The sequence below is a fragment of the Aphelocoma coerulescens genome, chromosome 4, assembly GCF_041296385.1.
Source record: "Aphelocoma coerulescens isolate FSJ_1873_10779 chromosome 4, UR_Acoe_1.0, whole genome shotgun sequence".
Lineage (NCBI taxonomy): Eukaryota > Metazoa > Chordata > Aves > Passeriformes > Corvidae > Aphelocoma > Aphelocoma coerulescens.
This window is the reverse complement of record NC_091017.1, coordinates 21,908,265-21,924,214: the sequence shown is the minus strand read 5'-3', so window position 1 is coordinate 21,924,214 and position 15,950 is coordinate 21,908,265. Positions and strand designations below refer to the sequence as shown.

The following is a 15,950-nucleotide window of genomic DNA, read 5'->3' as shown; positions in this document are numbered from 1 at the left end:
GTTCCAGGAAGCCTCACTAACAAATATACAGAACAAAAAACACCTCCTTTATTTCTGCTCGGTACTCCCCCCTGCAGGGACACACTGTAGCCTCACCCCCTGAATGACATGGGGATTGGTTACCCACTACTTCAGTGAGTCACTGTTTTTCTAATGTAGTTTAAGGGAGACCTCAATCTTTGCTTCTTATTCGTGCAATGTTTCATTCAGCTTATTAAAATGAACTCTGTACAAGTGAGTTCATCTTATTATGCAGCACAGATCACTCTGAAATTGAATTCCTCTTATTATGTATACACCAACAACCTTTTTGTTCATGTAGAATCTCAAAGTTTAAGAACTGATTTTTGAAAAGAAGCGCTGCTGGTCATGACCACAGTGCTTTTCACACCTCTATCTATTAAAAGGTCAAACTCTGACATGCTATATAAGAAAATAGGGGAGATCAAATGTAAAACACAAATACCTCTAGAGAGAGGATTTTTTCTTCCTGTGAATAGAGTTGAGAGGCAAAAATACCATTAGCTATAAGAAATCTAATGTTAATCTGAAGTCATGTTACAGAACCTAAAAATTAATTCAGCTGCCAAGAAATTGCTGCCAACATTAGATACGTAGCAAACAAGATCTCTCTCCGTTGTTTAGCCACGTGGGACAGTGGATTATCAAAGTTCAAAAAACAAAAAGAAGATCAGCAGCATTCCCTGAGCTCACAGAATAAGATTGTCAGCTCATGCAATTTGCATTACCTTGGGCACTGCAGACATAACCAGTCCTCACTGAGACTTTCAGTTCTTAATTTCTACAATTTTAAACACTTCTGAGGATGCTTTGTGAATGCAGAACTTGGATCTGATGCAGCCATTTCTACGATGCAGCCAGGCCACACGCCCATCTCATGCACATGCAAAATCTTATGCTCAGGAGGAATGCAAGATACCACCCTCCCCCACCCCTAATATTCTTCCTACCATTTTCATACCAGAATTTCTGCATACTTGGTAACACTCATCGGACTTCACTTCCATCAATTTGTCCTGAATTCCCTTTAGAACATACAGGCTTTTAACTTTAAACCATCAACACAGACTTTGGCATGAAGGTTCAAGTTTACATACTCACTGCTTGAAGAGCATGTTAAATGTATTTGTTTTATACTGCCTACAGCTACTTTCATTTGCCACAGCCAGTGACAAACAATCAGCAAAGATAATATATACTAAGCATTAAAAAACCTTACCAATACCATTTTTCACACTGCAACTGATCAAGAGAATACATACATTGTGGAGGCAAGAATTTTTTTAAGCAAAAAATCTTTAAAACTTGATTATTGTATTTTCTAAGAGTGCTTTTTCCTCCCATCAAGTTATGTGAATAACTCCAATTAAGTCCAGCCTTTCCTCTGAAAACCACAACTTTATTATAAGGGATTTCCACCATAAAATTAAAATATTTTAAGTATCTATGCCTAACTGTGCCCAGGCAGTGACATCCACAATTTCATATCTTGAACTGATACTTCATTTCATTATAACCTAAGGGGTGGAAATAACAGCATACCTGAAACCTCTATCATGAACCAAGAAGATTAGAAAGAAAATTCCAAAGATGCGGGAATTGCTGAAACGGTGCTTTAAATACACTTTAAATATTTAAAATATTTTGTTAAATTATTCATTGAATATTTAAAAACACAAGGATTAGCTCTCAGATTTGGTATCTGTATATTATTTTCTTGATCTCCATCACTTGCCTGGTGTGCGCTTTCTAGGGAAGAGTCCTGAAACCCATTAACAGCCTGAACTACTTTTGGATTTAGGGAGAGCTTAACCCAGCTTTTCAGTAATGGTAGTATTTTCTCAAAAGCCATGGTGGTTTTTACTAGCTTTAATAACATACTGTCTATTACATCAGTACATGGACAAAATGTGGTTTAGATGAATGAAGTACTTCAGCATGAACATTGCTGTAAATTGTGCACCTTCCTCAGCTCTCCCAAAGACATCAGTCTGTTCCTCCTCACAACCACAGGTAATCACATTCCTTTCAACTACACTAACTCATGCACACCAGAAAGCAGCCCAGGAGCTGCAGGAAAGCCACCATCCTGCTAGATTTATAGGCTATCCTTCCTTCTGTGGTTTCAAATCTAGGCAGATCTCCCCAACAGACAGAAACAGTGAAGTGTCAGATGAGGACAAAGGATGAGCCTGACCCAGAGCGCACCCAAAGGGTACAGTCATTTATGTGGTGGGGATCTGGAGATGCACTCAGCTAACAAGGGTACGCAGGGTGAAACCATTCCACAAGCGCTAAAATTCCAAGGATGAAGGAGCAGGAAAGCACACCATTCCTCCTGCTAGACCAGACCTAGAAGATCTCTTCCTTGTGATAGCTCCACTGCCAGCTGTTGTGAAGAGCTACACAATAAAAAGAAGGTCCCAAATGCCAAGCTGCTAGGTTAAGCAACTGAAGCATAGGATATGAGGATCTCCATTGTACTGGTAAAACAGAAGACCCACATGCTGCTCCATTTGAACGGAGTCCAAAAGAGAGACAGAAGGTAAAAGCAGCCTAAGAGGCTGCAATACACGGGGAGGCTGTCACAATACATCCTTACGGTGAGCGAAGGATAAGCACCAGGACAGATGGCAGAAACTTTTAAAGCCTACCAGTGGCCTTTTTTTCTTTTGTAATCAGATGTAGTTGTAGAGATTAGCACAACATAGTAAACAGTTTGAGGATTACACTGACATTCATCTCTGCATATATCTACTCCTAAGCAAATAAACAAATACAAAATATATTCTGTTTCATCTCCAGCCAGGTTATGATTTCAGTTTCCAAACCTGGCCTCTTCAGTAAATGCCACTCCGTTGGCAGTCCCTCAGGGCATTAAATGGACAAAGTGAGGCATGCAAAAACTCTATTGTAGTGTTGAGAAAAACAGCCGGTGCAGGTAGCTCAGCACGAAAGCTGCAGATTGAAATGCAGATTGAGCTCTGGATGGAAACCCGGACAAGAGGCCGTGAACTGCCAATGCTTGTGGGATAACAAAGAGCATGAAGATTCGTGACACCAGCCAGGGGGATGGAGGCTGAGAGGGTGGCAGGAGCCGAAGATTCAGGAACAAAAGCAAAAATATCTCCTGAAATAATTTTATCTCTGCATATCCCAGTACATATCTCAGTCCCTCTACATATCCCAGTGTCTTTCCCTTAATACCACGAATGTATGCAGAATATTACTCTGTTCACTTACATTGACTTCACTAGGAGCATACTTGGAGAAAGGATTGTAGGACAGGGAATAAAGAGAATCACATTTTGTTCATAATAGCTTTTGACTTGGGAATCCAGTAGACGTCCACGCAGCATATTCTGGTTAATTTACTTTGATATGTGAAGATTAACTCCAGGGAAATAAAAATAATACATTCAAGGATTCTTTCTACCACCCCTGTAATTGTTTCTATTGTCACAGATTCATTAAACCCCTCTGGTAAACCCCTAAGTATTACAAGCTGCTGTATTCAAGATAATAAAGTAGCCCATGAAATAACTTTCCTCAATAACCATCATTCATAATAGATAAATTACAAAAGGTCTTTCTAACACACACATACAGTAACCAGAGCTCAACTGAAGTACAACCAGCACTGACTGAAGCGCAGCTAACATGAGCAAAGGCAAAACTGTCACAGTGCCAAAGGAAGAACCCCAGCTTAAAAAAGGATGGCTCACCCTTGAGTCACTTTGCTGTACTCTGCATACCCGTTTACCTCAGCTGAAATTGTCATTCCAATAAACAGGTGCACTTTTTGCACACAAGCTCAGCAAATGTTTTTCACTGGAATGCAGAGACACCTGCCTGACAGAGCAAACCAAGCTCATTTTATATCCAAACATGACTTGAATAATCACAGTACTACCCTGCCCAAACTGTTTTCCAAAATAAACAAACACATGAGGAGGGTTTGGATGTTGTTACTGTGCCAAACACTTACACAACATCGTTATTTTTCATAGCCACTCTATTCAACATTTTTTCTCTATGTTCTTCACCATAATTTGTGCTCAGGTACAGTGGAGAAAAGTAATATGCTTTCCAAATCTTAGCATAAAGACTGAAGTACTGAAACATAACGTTCCATTAAGTTTCACTTGACACAGAGACTCCCTTGCTTTATTTCTAAGCTCATTTTCTACGAGAGCAACAAACCACTTAAAACCTTTGGTAGTTATGCACTCTATTTGAATACAAACACTTGGATTTTGCATTCACTACTAATTGCTGAGTGTTTTGCTATTGCACAGAAAAACAAATGCCTCTGAATTTTTCTCCTACTTCTCTATTTTTAAAACACCTTCTTAAACCAGAAGTACCAGAGAGAAGCTGAATGGCAACAGAGCATAAATTACTAGTTTCCCATCTTCAGCGGAATATCTGTAGCTCGGATCTTTCCTTCAATTACACTATGGCCAGCCAGCCCAATACACACCTCACTAAGTAGGCACGGCTTCTATTCTTCCAAGGACTCAGGTTAGTTCAAAGCAAAACCAATTCATCTGCACTTTCTTCACAGCAGGGTTTGTTTGGGCTTTCCATTCTTTTCTGACACCGTGGAACAAAAAGAAGTCTGGCCTTCTTTGCTGCTGCTGATAGATGTGCTCAGTGTCAGTGTGACCAGACCAATTAAAAAAACACAATACCTGCTATCTTCCTAGTCAAAAGCTGAGTTAAATAAAAGGTTCAAGCCTGCAACGTGCTTCCTTGAGGACTTCAGGTACTAAGTAACAAACACAAAAGAGAAGCAAATCTTCAGGTGGTGTAAATGGATACAGCATAAGGGCTTAAACAAATCAATTCTCATCAGGCAGGCATCAGTCCAACACCCTGAAGGAGTGCTCCGCCCCACGCTTTCAAAAAGGTGATATAAAAATAACCCAGGGGGAGGGAGGAAGAGACCATTAAAAAAAGAAAACCCCAAGCCCCAAACAAACAACAACTTAAGAAAAGCACTCAGTTTTTTTTCCCTCATATACCATTATGAATGAATGCCAGATCTAACAAGGCCTAGTTACCTACAGATTTGCATGTCGTGGTTGGTTCATTTCAATGTCTAAGAAGCTCTGAGCAGCTAGGACACATACAAGACTCCTCTCCTAGGTGGACTCTTTGATACTGATCATAAAATGAGGTCACTGTACAGCCTTTCTCTCAGCCAGAGAATTTACATGAGCGTCGCTCTCTCCTCCAATTTCTCAAAACTTAATAAAATTTTAACTAATTTTTAAGGCTTCCATTCTTTTGTCAAATATCTCTGAAAGCAATCAAGAAGTTCAAAAACTTCTGGCGCAGCTTGTACAGTAGGATCTTGGATGGTAGGATAAACAAGTATTGTTTCCATAGAAAATCAGGGTAAGTTGTAACTTACCTGTAATGTGTTTTCATTTTTTGTCCAAGCAGCATAATTTACCAAATGTTTGCAAGGTTCATTTTTAACTTCTAGGAGAGCAAACCAGTTTCAAGAGGAACAGAAGAGAACAAACAACATCCCAAGGGAGGGGTGCTAGAGGCACTGTAGATCAAAAGCTATTGCATTTTCTGCCTACTCCATCCTTCTTTCATTCAGCCATCAGCAGCCACTGCTCAGCCTAACAGGAGCTACAAGCAATAGGTGTGTTGGGCTCCACTGAAGATAGCAGTGCTATAACACTAGCTGAGGATCTAGACCCACAAATGTGCATTTGAGAACAGCTTTAAATTCCTTTCTTATTACTAAAAAAAAACCTCTATAGATTTCAAATAGTTACTGTTTTCACTATTTAAATTAGAAAGAAATAGTGGTTTCTAAAAACCTACTAACAAAAAACTAAGCAACAAAAGGAGTTCAAACTACCTTTTTTTTTTTTTCAACTGAAGGGGGTGGGCATCTTCACCATCCTCTCGATCCTTCACTTGAAAAGTTGTTCAGTTTCTCACAGTTCCTCACCTACAGCTCTCATGCCTCTCAAGCTGTTCTGTGTCACATCAAGTCTTGTTTTGTTTTAACTATACAAATTCTTCATGCCAAGGATTTAGTCTATATTTAGAAAATGCTGCAGAAGATATAGTGCTGTGTAAATGTTTTATGGCTTCTGTGGTGTTCAACTTCAGCATTTTGGAAGTCACATGCATTGTCCTATGCAAACTATAAGAATCATTAATGTGAGTGGAATTGCTTCTTTTATAGATACATTTTCCCCCCTTAACCATTTTCAAAGCATACAGAATCACAATGAAACATCTACAATGCAAGATCTCAGTAAAATTCAAATGAAAGCATGAGAAAGTAGACAAAAACCTAAAATTCTCACACCCTTTTCCACCAGTAACTTCTTGCTCACCTTCTTCAATAAACAGTATCATCCTAAGGCCCTCTCAAACCAAGGCTACAAATGATATGTGTATTGCAATATATAGCTTTCAGAAGCATCTTGCCCACAACAAAATAAATTCCTTTAAACCAGGAAAAGTAGTATTTTTTTTTGCTTTTGTTATTTTCTGCCTGCTCCCACCCCCAATTATTAACTGCTTAGAGATCTGAGAGTGTATTTCTGTTTCAATGTTACTGCCACTAAAGCAAGAAAAGGAAAGAAACCCTTTTTTTTTTGAACCATTCACTATTTCACATTAAAACCATGTAGCTTTCAACCAAAACCACCATTGCTTACCTTCTTTCACTGAAAACATTTGACTTTCATATATATATACACACACACACGTGTATGCAGTATTTACCCCAGAAAATTTATTCCCACAGTATCTCGGACTATTACGTATCCCTGTAAGCAACTCACGGGCTGCGTTAGCTGAACACTTCATTCAAGTCATATTAACATCCCAGTCTTCTTCACCTGGTAGCACTCTTAAATTGAAACTATTACAGGTAAAAATGATATGCGTCTCTTGACAAAGAGGAATCAGATGCATAAGTTATTAGGCCCTTAGCTAAGCCACCCGAGGTGGCTATTTGCATGTTCTTAGCTCATGCCGAATACTAAATGAAAAGAACTAACTAGCAAAACTAACTATTAAAAATAGACACAGGTGTTGCAGAGCTGCAGATCTGACAGTGTAAAACAGCCTTGTAGCTTCTGGTTCTGATTTCTGCCTGTTAAAAGATTAATCTGTAACAAAACCTATCATTAACAGACAATTGTACATTACTCCCTTATTGAGGGCCATAAGCAAGTAGTAAAGACTGGTGTGAAATCTGCTGAGATGCTGCCACAGACAGACACCAAACACATAATTGACCAAGATGAGGATGTTGGGATGAGGGTTTAAAGAGAATAGAGATTATCTTGTGGCTCATGTGACTAAATCCCTAAATTTCTTCTAACAGCCTTGTTGTGGTAAAACAAAAGCAGAGATCTGGGCGAACAGAAACGCTGATTTTCCCTTCATTCCCTACCACCTCTCCTGTGTCTTTTTCTTCCCTGTCTCAGCAAATGCCCCAGAGTTTGCTAGCCATAAAGATTAGCAGATAAAAAGAAGGCATTTGTGGTGTCAGCTCTTACCACCTGACAGACTAATTTCTTTATATTTCTTTTATTTCCTCCTCTTCTACTCTGTATGCATGTTTTCCACAACTCTCCACTCAATATTATTTTGAAACAGTTTTCCCAAATCTTATATTCTTCCTTCTACTTTCCCATTATTCATCTATTTCTGAAAAGTTTAAATCTAGGTAATCATTTTAACTACCCTGGTCTTTTGAATCTCTGCTCCAGCTAGACTTCATAAAAACTCTAAATGCCTTGTGTTGTGCCCTTGCATAATCACCATTAGTATAGAATAGGTACCTACACGTACAAAGGAGTTTCTTTTCAGACACACAGAACTCATTCATTATCAACTGTATTTGCAGTCTTAACATTCTAAAATTCCTACTCTTTTGGATTACTTATTGTAAGAAACATTCTTATAAACTACTTTTTAGGAGTACTAAGAATTTAATGATGTAACAAAAACCATCAAAACAGTAAAAGCTCAGTATCTTTTGAAAATCAGTCCCTGAAAAAAATAAATGTTGCACAAAGCAAACTGACATATTAAAATATTATTTAAGGGTATAATCAAGACACTAAAATATTATTTAAGGATATAATCAAGGCCTCATTAAAACCAGTAGCAGTTTTGCCACTGGGCTATGGGGCCAACATTTCTCTCTGAGCTGACAGCCACTACATTGAAAAAATGTGTTCAAAACCGTAAAAAATTAGGATGAGTCTCCTACTCACAGTATAACCTCTGTACTAACTGCAGCTACAAAAACTACATATTCACATAATTCAAAATTTAAATCCACATAAAACAAAACCACTTTATTTTGCTATTCACAGAGATAGCAGAGCCTGCCCTCACCTTCCTTATACCACATCTACTCTTACATTGGGAAACAGCAAAACCAGAAGAGAATAGGAGATACCTACATGGCTCTCCCAGCCCAGAATCCCTGACAGCTTATTAACCTCTAACAGAAGAAATCAACTGGAATGCCTTCAAAGGCTGCCTCTGGAAGACATGCAGGTGTGCCTTCACATGCTGGGTGGGTTGTTTTCCAAACAGCCAAGTAGTTTTGCAACAAGTAAAGGGTCTGGAACACAAACCCTGTGAGGAGAGGCTGAGGATACTGGGGTTCTTTAGGCTGAAGAAGATGAACCTCAAGGGAGACCTCATCACTCTCCACAACTACCTGAAAGGAGGCTGTGGCTGAGGCACCCCAAGGTTGTGGGTCAACCTCTTCTCCCAGGCAACTGGCAACAGCACAAAGGGAGACAGCCTGAAGTTGCACCAAGGGAAGTTCAGACTAGATACAAAGGAAAACTTCTTCACTGGGAGAGTGGTTAAGCACTGGAACAGTCTGCCTGGGAAAGTGGTGGAGTCACAGTCCCCAGAGAGATGGCACTTTGTGATAAGGTCTAGTGGACATAGTAGTATTCAATAAAAGGTTGGACTTGATCTCGGAGGTCATTTCCAACCTTAATGAGCCTATGATTCTATTATACCACAATGTTTGTGCTTCTACATGCAAATTGAAACTAATATATGTTACATGATATCAACTGGGACACCCCATTTCCTGCAGATGCTGTGTGGCACAACTTAAAACATACTTGGTTTAAGTATCAAGAAATACTAAAAAAGCTTAACATGTCACTCTAAGCACAACTGATACCTTACACTCACAGCTGAAGGCATATCTGCACTCAAGGTATCTGAGAGGTCTCAATGAATGTGAAAGAACGTACATCATCTTGCAGCATCACTTTACTTGAAATAAATGTGGAGAAAGCCACAACATCTTTCCTATTGCTATTTTCTGCCACTCACCTCCTTCAGCAAAATCAAGAGAAAAAAACCATGAATGTATTATTGCAGAATTTCCTTTCCAAGGCAGTTTATTAGTATTTCTGAATACTCCAAATGAACTTAGCATTTTCATCCTTTCAATACATACACTACATTCTTATTTAAAGCTTCTGTGTTAACAACAAAATAAATATCCTTGCCCAGAATGAAGTAATAAGTATGGTGACAACTAATGAAAAAAAATGAAAGGCAATCTATTTTTGGCAAGACTGTTACTCTATTTCCATTGCTTTTGTGCCACAACATGTTCAGTGGGTCATCAAGAATCTAGCCAGCATATTTTAAAGTCATAAAACCTGTCAAAACAATTGCCAAGGCACCTATTCAAATCAGCAGCAGTTCTGCCACTGGCCAAAACTTCCTCAAGAATAGATGGCAAAACTTTGCTCTTCTCCTCTCTCCTCACCAGTCATATAGTAAAAAAATGAAGACAAAACACTTTAAATTAATAAACAAATGAGCCAAGATAGTTCTGAAATATAATCCCACAAACTTTGATTTGCATTAAATCAAAGCTAAAAGACACTACAGAATTTGGAATTACTGCCCAGCACACAGGACAAAATACAAAGCAAAAACTGCTGGTGTATTTGTATACTGGCAGAGTGGGCAGAGACTGGCACTGCCACCTGAGCACAACACACCCCTCTGACAACGTTCTGGCTGTACTGGGAGACTCCATCTTTCTCTCAGTGTGGCATGGCAGACACAGTGACAGGTTAACATTATTGAGAGGTGACATCTGAACAGATTACATTGTTTCTTAGGTAAATGACAAGGTTTGGACAATGTCACAAGCAACACACAGATGAGAAACCTGTTGAATACTTCTGTACTCTCACCCAAATCTAAATCCCACTGTACTATACAAAATCACTAGATCACTTAGAGCTGTTATTTTCCTATTAAAAGGTTTTAAGAGATCCCATAAAGATGGCACATCAAACAAGGATCAGTAAAGGGGCCCAAAAACAAGCAAGAAATAAGCAAAAAAAGTCAGAGCTGGATATGCACTAGAACAAAGCAATGTACTTTCAGAAACAATGATTTGCACTACCAAAATTTATAAAGGAGTATTTTTAAAAGCTTCCTACCAGTCTCTCACAACTGGTTCTTCACACTGGAAAACAGCTGTGATCCTCAGAAGCCTCACTGACTGAGCTGGATCTCAAATTCCTGATATGCTAGAGCATTATAAAAAATTAAGTGGTATTTCCTTAAATAATGTAAAAGCATCATTACATTCTACGACTGCAAAACTGCTTTCTCTCAAACTTAACAAAACGAAATCCAGGAAAAGCTTTTTTGCCTAAACGGAAAAAAAATAATCTGATAGTAATTAGTCTTTACTAAGAAAATGCTGCATAACTTTACACACAATCCTGTAATTGGATCAGTAGGACGTTTCCACATCTATACCAAGTTATCAAACAAACTATATGAACACAGTTAATCCATTAAGATAAGACCGTAGGACTTGGGATGCATATTTCAATTCTACTGTCTTTATCACAAATCAGCTGTGTGACTTCCACACACCACTGCTTCCATTTCCCATGTATAAGGAAAAGAACTACACATCCCTACCTCAACATTCACGTGGGCCTTCACAGCAATAATCAGGGCAAAAACATAGCACCATCTATAGGCAACATACAATGTCTGGGTGCAAAACCATCATCACTCAGATCTGGTAATCCCTCTCAACAGTATGTTTTTAATTTTCAGGTTTTACCTTTTGTGCAGAATTACAAAACACACGCAACAAAACTACAGCGCATATTTAATAAAAGTCTTGCTTTTTTCACATCCAGGATTTCATTGCTTTTACTTATTGCCTGCCTGTATCTTCTTTTCCCTCTACAGGACCGTCACATTTCAGGCAAAGGCAGTAGACTTCATAGAAAGTATTATTATTATTATCATTATCATTATTATTATTTTACTGTTGTACAATAGAGGAATGATACTATAGCCCTCAGTCACGGAGTGAGTTTGTATTATCTAAGCAACATACTCCACAATGTAGTGCAGTGAGAACAAGTCAAGAAGCAGTAAGTACAAGTAACCACATATTTAACTAGCAAACAGCTACAGAGGTTTAATACTGATGCCTATAGAATATACAGCTGCATCTCCCATACTCTCAAAGTTACAAGCCCTTGCTGAAGCAGAGAATACACATTAAATCTTACAGTACAAATGACCATACACATTTTAGGTGCCTGCAAGTTCTGTATTTTACATGCCATCTCTCACAGCCAGTACATTCAATAGCTGAAGTCCAGTACACTCAATAGCTAAAGTCTAATACAAAAGCATATTTACTTTATCAAGGTAACCCAGGTTACTGTCACTGCAGAAAACTGCCAAATAAATGCAATACTGAGAGTAAAACCCGATGAAACTGCAGTCATTTCTCAGGAAACAAACCCAGCCCCTACTTGCCATTATTTGTGTATTTCCTTTTGTTTCCCTCCCTCCCACCTGGTGATGAGCCCCTCAACTGCAGCAAAACTATTCTCAAGGGGAAGACCTGAGGCACTGAATCTTATAACAGAGTAACAAGATAGAAGATATAGTTCTGTTCCTCACCATAACAAGCTGGTAGCTATTTAATTTGACTACGTGTTTAGAAGGTTTCTTTTCCATTGATACATTCACTGACACATGAATGTTATGTTATTTCATGTCATACTTTACTAGTATCAATCAAATATGTAGGCTAATTCAACAAAGCCATAGTTACTTCAATGAACTTTCATGGAAGAGTGGGAATTTCTCCCAATGGAGCAACTTCTCTACATCGCTCTTGCTGTTTATGAAACACTCTAGCAAAAAAAGCCCCAAAACGCTGAAGAAATGTAATTTCTTCAATGTCAACTTCAAAGGCTCCATGTGACATTAGGTTTTAATCAAAAAGGAGAAATCCAGCCACACACAGCTTACGCAGCACAAGAGATCGTGGTCTCATACAACCACATACACAGACCTGAGGGTACAAGATACTTTTTCAGCATCTTTTGTGACTAATGTATTTAAAAACCAAACACTAACTCATATAAGGCAGACATGGAATATACCCTATGTGCCATTCCAGGTCATTCTTCTGGTACAGCTCCCCTATCTGTTGTCCTACTCAGGCCTGCACTGAGCTCTCCAGAAGGCAGGTCTTACTCAAGCCACCAGCTACTCAAAAAAGTCCTGCCAGGGATTACAGCCAGGGATTACAGGACCTCACCCTGTGGGCTGACAGACAACTTTCCCACTGAACTAAATTCCCTCACCAAACTGTGGCAGAAAGCTGCTGCACTTAATATCCTTCCACGCCAAACTGGGGACGTTAATCAAACTACAGGGACCACTGCACTCCAAACTCAAAGAGGTAAAGGAACCTCCGTTTGGAGAAAATACCCTTTGTTTCTATGTCTTGCATTCAGCAGATCCTGGACAGCTGCATGTTACTGCCTTCTCCTGAGACAGTGCTGCCTACTTATGGGATGTTGCTCTCTGGGATGCAAGAGATTAATAATACCTCAGTTATCATCATGATGTCTCTAAGAGGACTTTCCAAGACTAGTTATTCCTGTGGGTTATTCCAGATCTGAGTCAGCCCTTCCCATTTACATTTCCAAGAAAACATTCTTGAAATATTTTTTACTGTTTCTGTAATAATTCCCTTTCTTACAGCAGCCTCAAAAATCACAGCTAAAAGAAGCTACTCCAGAGATGGTCACTAACACGAAAAAAAACCAAAATGTACTACTACTTCCAGCTAAATACAAACATTACCATCCTACAATTGCATTTGTAGTACAGGCACACATACAATGAAGAGTTGTAAAGAGGATATGAACCCTCCTGAATGATTAGGCACAATGTCTCTGCTGTCTGAGCTTTTTCAGTTCATTAATATTTCACTTTTATATATTCCTCACCTGCTTTTACAACATGTTCCTTTCTCTCCTTCTTAAGTACAAGCAGAGAGAATTGTTTGAAGTAACTAGCAGACCTCACCTCACATCCCCACCTCCGTGCCCCCTGAGAGTTTAACACTTCAAGTACAATATATACTAGATAGAAAAACACATCTGGCATAGAGAGGGAAAAGAGAATACTCCAATTCTCCTTTCTAGTTACATTCAACTATAAAGGTGTGCAATAAGAAAATAAAGCATACTGCAGCTTCTGTCTATGCCAAGACACTTAGTGCTGTCAATCCCAAAGGAGAGACAGATCCAGACACATAAAACTGTGACGGAGAGGGGGGGTCCCTTCTCTGTAGAAGAGCAAAATAACCCCGTTCCTTTGCAAGACAACTTGCAGCAACATTCTTCTCCTTGCCAAAAGTCAAAGATAACCTCTTTAACAAGGAGAAAAAACACAAAAACTGTCTAGAGGAAATACAGGATTTCCGTGAACCTCTTCCATAACAAGCACTACCATCACCATCTGCTCCACTTTTTAAGCTTGCCATGCAATTTTGGAAAGCACATGCAGCATCCTCCAGCTCTTGCCTCCAAATCCATGGCAAAGGTCACACATGACCGCCAGTGGCCCGGCCCTACCCATTCACATTTCTGAAACCACTTCTTGTCGTTTTCACAGGTTAACTGCAGATTGCCTAACACACACAGCGGGAGGGAAAGGGGGAAAAGACGGAAACAAGAAACGCCAAAAATAAACAAAAAAAGGATGTGATTTCTTCTCCGCCACCTGCAGCAGCGAGGCCGGAGCGACCGCCAGCGAGGTGCAGCCGCCCGGCCCCGGCTGCCCGCGCCTTGCCCCCCGCAGGCCGGGCCCGACGGGCCCCGCGACGCCCCCAGGCCACCGCGGCAGCACCGCGGCCCCGCCGGCGCTGCCTCTGCCCCGGGATGGGCCGGCCCCGGGTGACACCTGCGGGCGCCGAGCCCCGGCCGCCCCGCCACAAAGACGCCAGTGCCACTGTCCCCTTGCCGCCCGCCCGCCCTCGCAAATCCCCGGCGCTACCGGAGCGCGGCTGCCGGGGATCAGCGCGGAGCTGCGGCACCGGCAGCCCCGATCCTCCGCCGCCCCCACCGCCGCAGCAGCGCCGCAGGTCGGCGCAGGGCGCCCGGCGGCCGCCGCCCCGCCGGCGGGGAAGGCGAGGCCAAGGCGGGGGGGGGGGTCGCCCGCGCCCCGGGGCGACAGCCGCCGCATCACCTCGGCACCTGCCGAGCGGGGCGAAGCGGCCCCGCCGCCCCGGGGCACCCGCACGCCGGGGACGCGGCGGCGCGCCGCGGCCTGGCCCGGCTCTGCCCGGCGATACCGCCCGGGAGGGACGCGTTACCTGGCCGGGCTCCTCCAGCGCCCGAGGCGCTCGCCGTTTGCCGCCGCGGGCTGGGACCCTCCTGGCAGCGCGGCGCGGCACCGGCACCGCCCCCGCCCCGCTGGGTCGCCGGTTCGCTGCGTCGCCCCGGCGCGGGGAGAATAATCCCGTGCGGAGCGGCGGTGCCCCGGTCTGTCAGTCTGTCCGCCTAGCCGTCATGTTGCGGCCAGTGTGTGTGCGTGTGTGTGTGTGTGTGTGTATGTGCGCGGCGGGCGGGGAGCAGGGAGGGCGGGAGGAGAGGAGGGAGGGATGCGGGGGCGGTCCGGGGCGGCGCTTCCGCGCGTGTGCCGGTGCGGGGCGCGTGTCCCCGCGGCGCGGAGCGGGGCCGCCGCGGTCCCTGTGTGTGCGAGGGATGATGAGCGTGTCCCCGTCTGTGCGGGTGGGCCGGCTGTGTGTGCGCGTCCCCCTGTCTGTCCATGCGTGTCTGTCCGTGTCCGTGTGTCCCCGGGCAGAGAGCTTCCCCCCGGCTTCCTCGGGCGAGAGGCGAGCAGCGTAGAGGAGAAAGTCCGAGTTCCCCACCGGGAGAAATTCAGCTCCGCTCCGGTCTGTTTACACTCGCCATCTGCTCAGGGATCTGTACGTATTTTTTCCCTTTCCTGGAGGGCGGCGGAGCCCTCTGATTTCCCTTCCTCGTCCTCTTTTTCAGAGATGTGTTTTGTAATTATTTCCCAGTTGCTCCATGGCCATCCCGGCAAATTTCTCGTCCTGGGGAGGGAACAAGGAAACGACGTTTAAGAAGCAGGTCTTAAGACAAGTCTCGGCTGCACCGCTGTAGGAGCAGGAATGATTTCCCTGGAATATCGGGTGAGGGCAGAGGTCAATTACATGGCGTTCAGATGCAATGAGTTAAGTTCCTTTTTCAATTCAGAAGGATAAGGTAAAGCAGATAAATAACCGTGTTCTCTGTGACTAATACTTAAGGAATATGACTAAGTTTTCATACCCTGTTTATTCTTGCCAATTTATACAGGATCCCTCCTGTATCACCCACCAAAGTGAACTACCCTGCCTCATTAAGAACATTTGAGTAAAATGAGTGATGACTCAAAAGTGACAGGCTGTAGCTATGTGCCCTATCCTCTCATACCAAAGAATAACACACATACAACTCCCGTCACTAAAGAAACACATTGACTTTGCAGACTTCAGTCTGAACAGGAATAAAGTGTGTTCATTCTGT

General features: G+C 42.2%; 1 protein-coding gene across 16 annotated transcripts in view; it reads right to left on the bottom strand.

Moving 5' to 3' along the window:
* Nucleotides 1–15,950, bottom strand: part of CCSER1 (coiled-coil serine rich protein 1) — a 666,540-nt gene that overhangs the window by 606,681 nt on the left and 43,909 nt on the right. The window contains exon 1 of one of the 16 annotated variants that reach the window (XM_069013063.1): nt 14,732–14,812. The exons of the other annotated variants lie outside the window; for them this stretch is intronic. The gene's annotated coding sequence lies outside the window, so the exon portion shown is untranslated. Of the gene's footprint in view, nt 1–14,731; nt 14,813–15,950 lie in introns of those variants that run through there. 16 annotated transcript variants of the gene reach the window in all.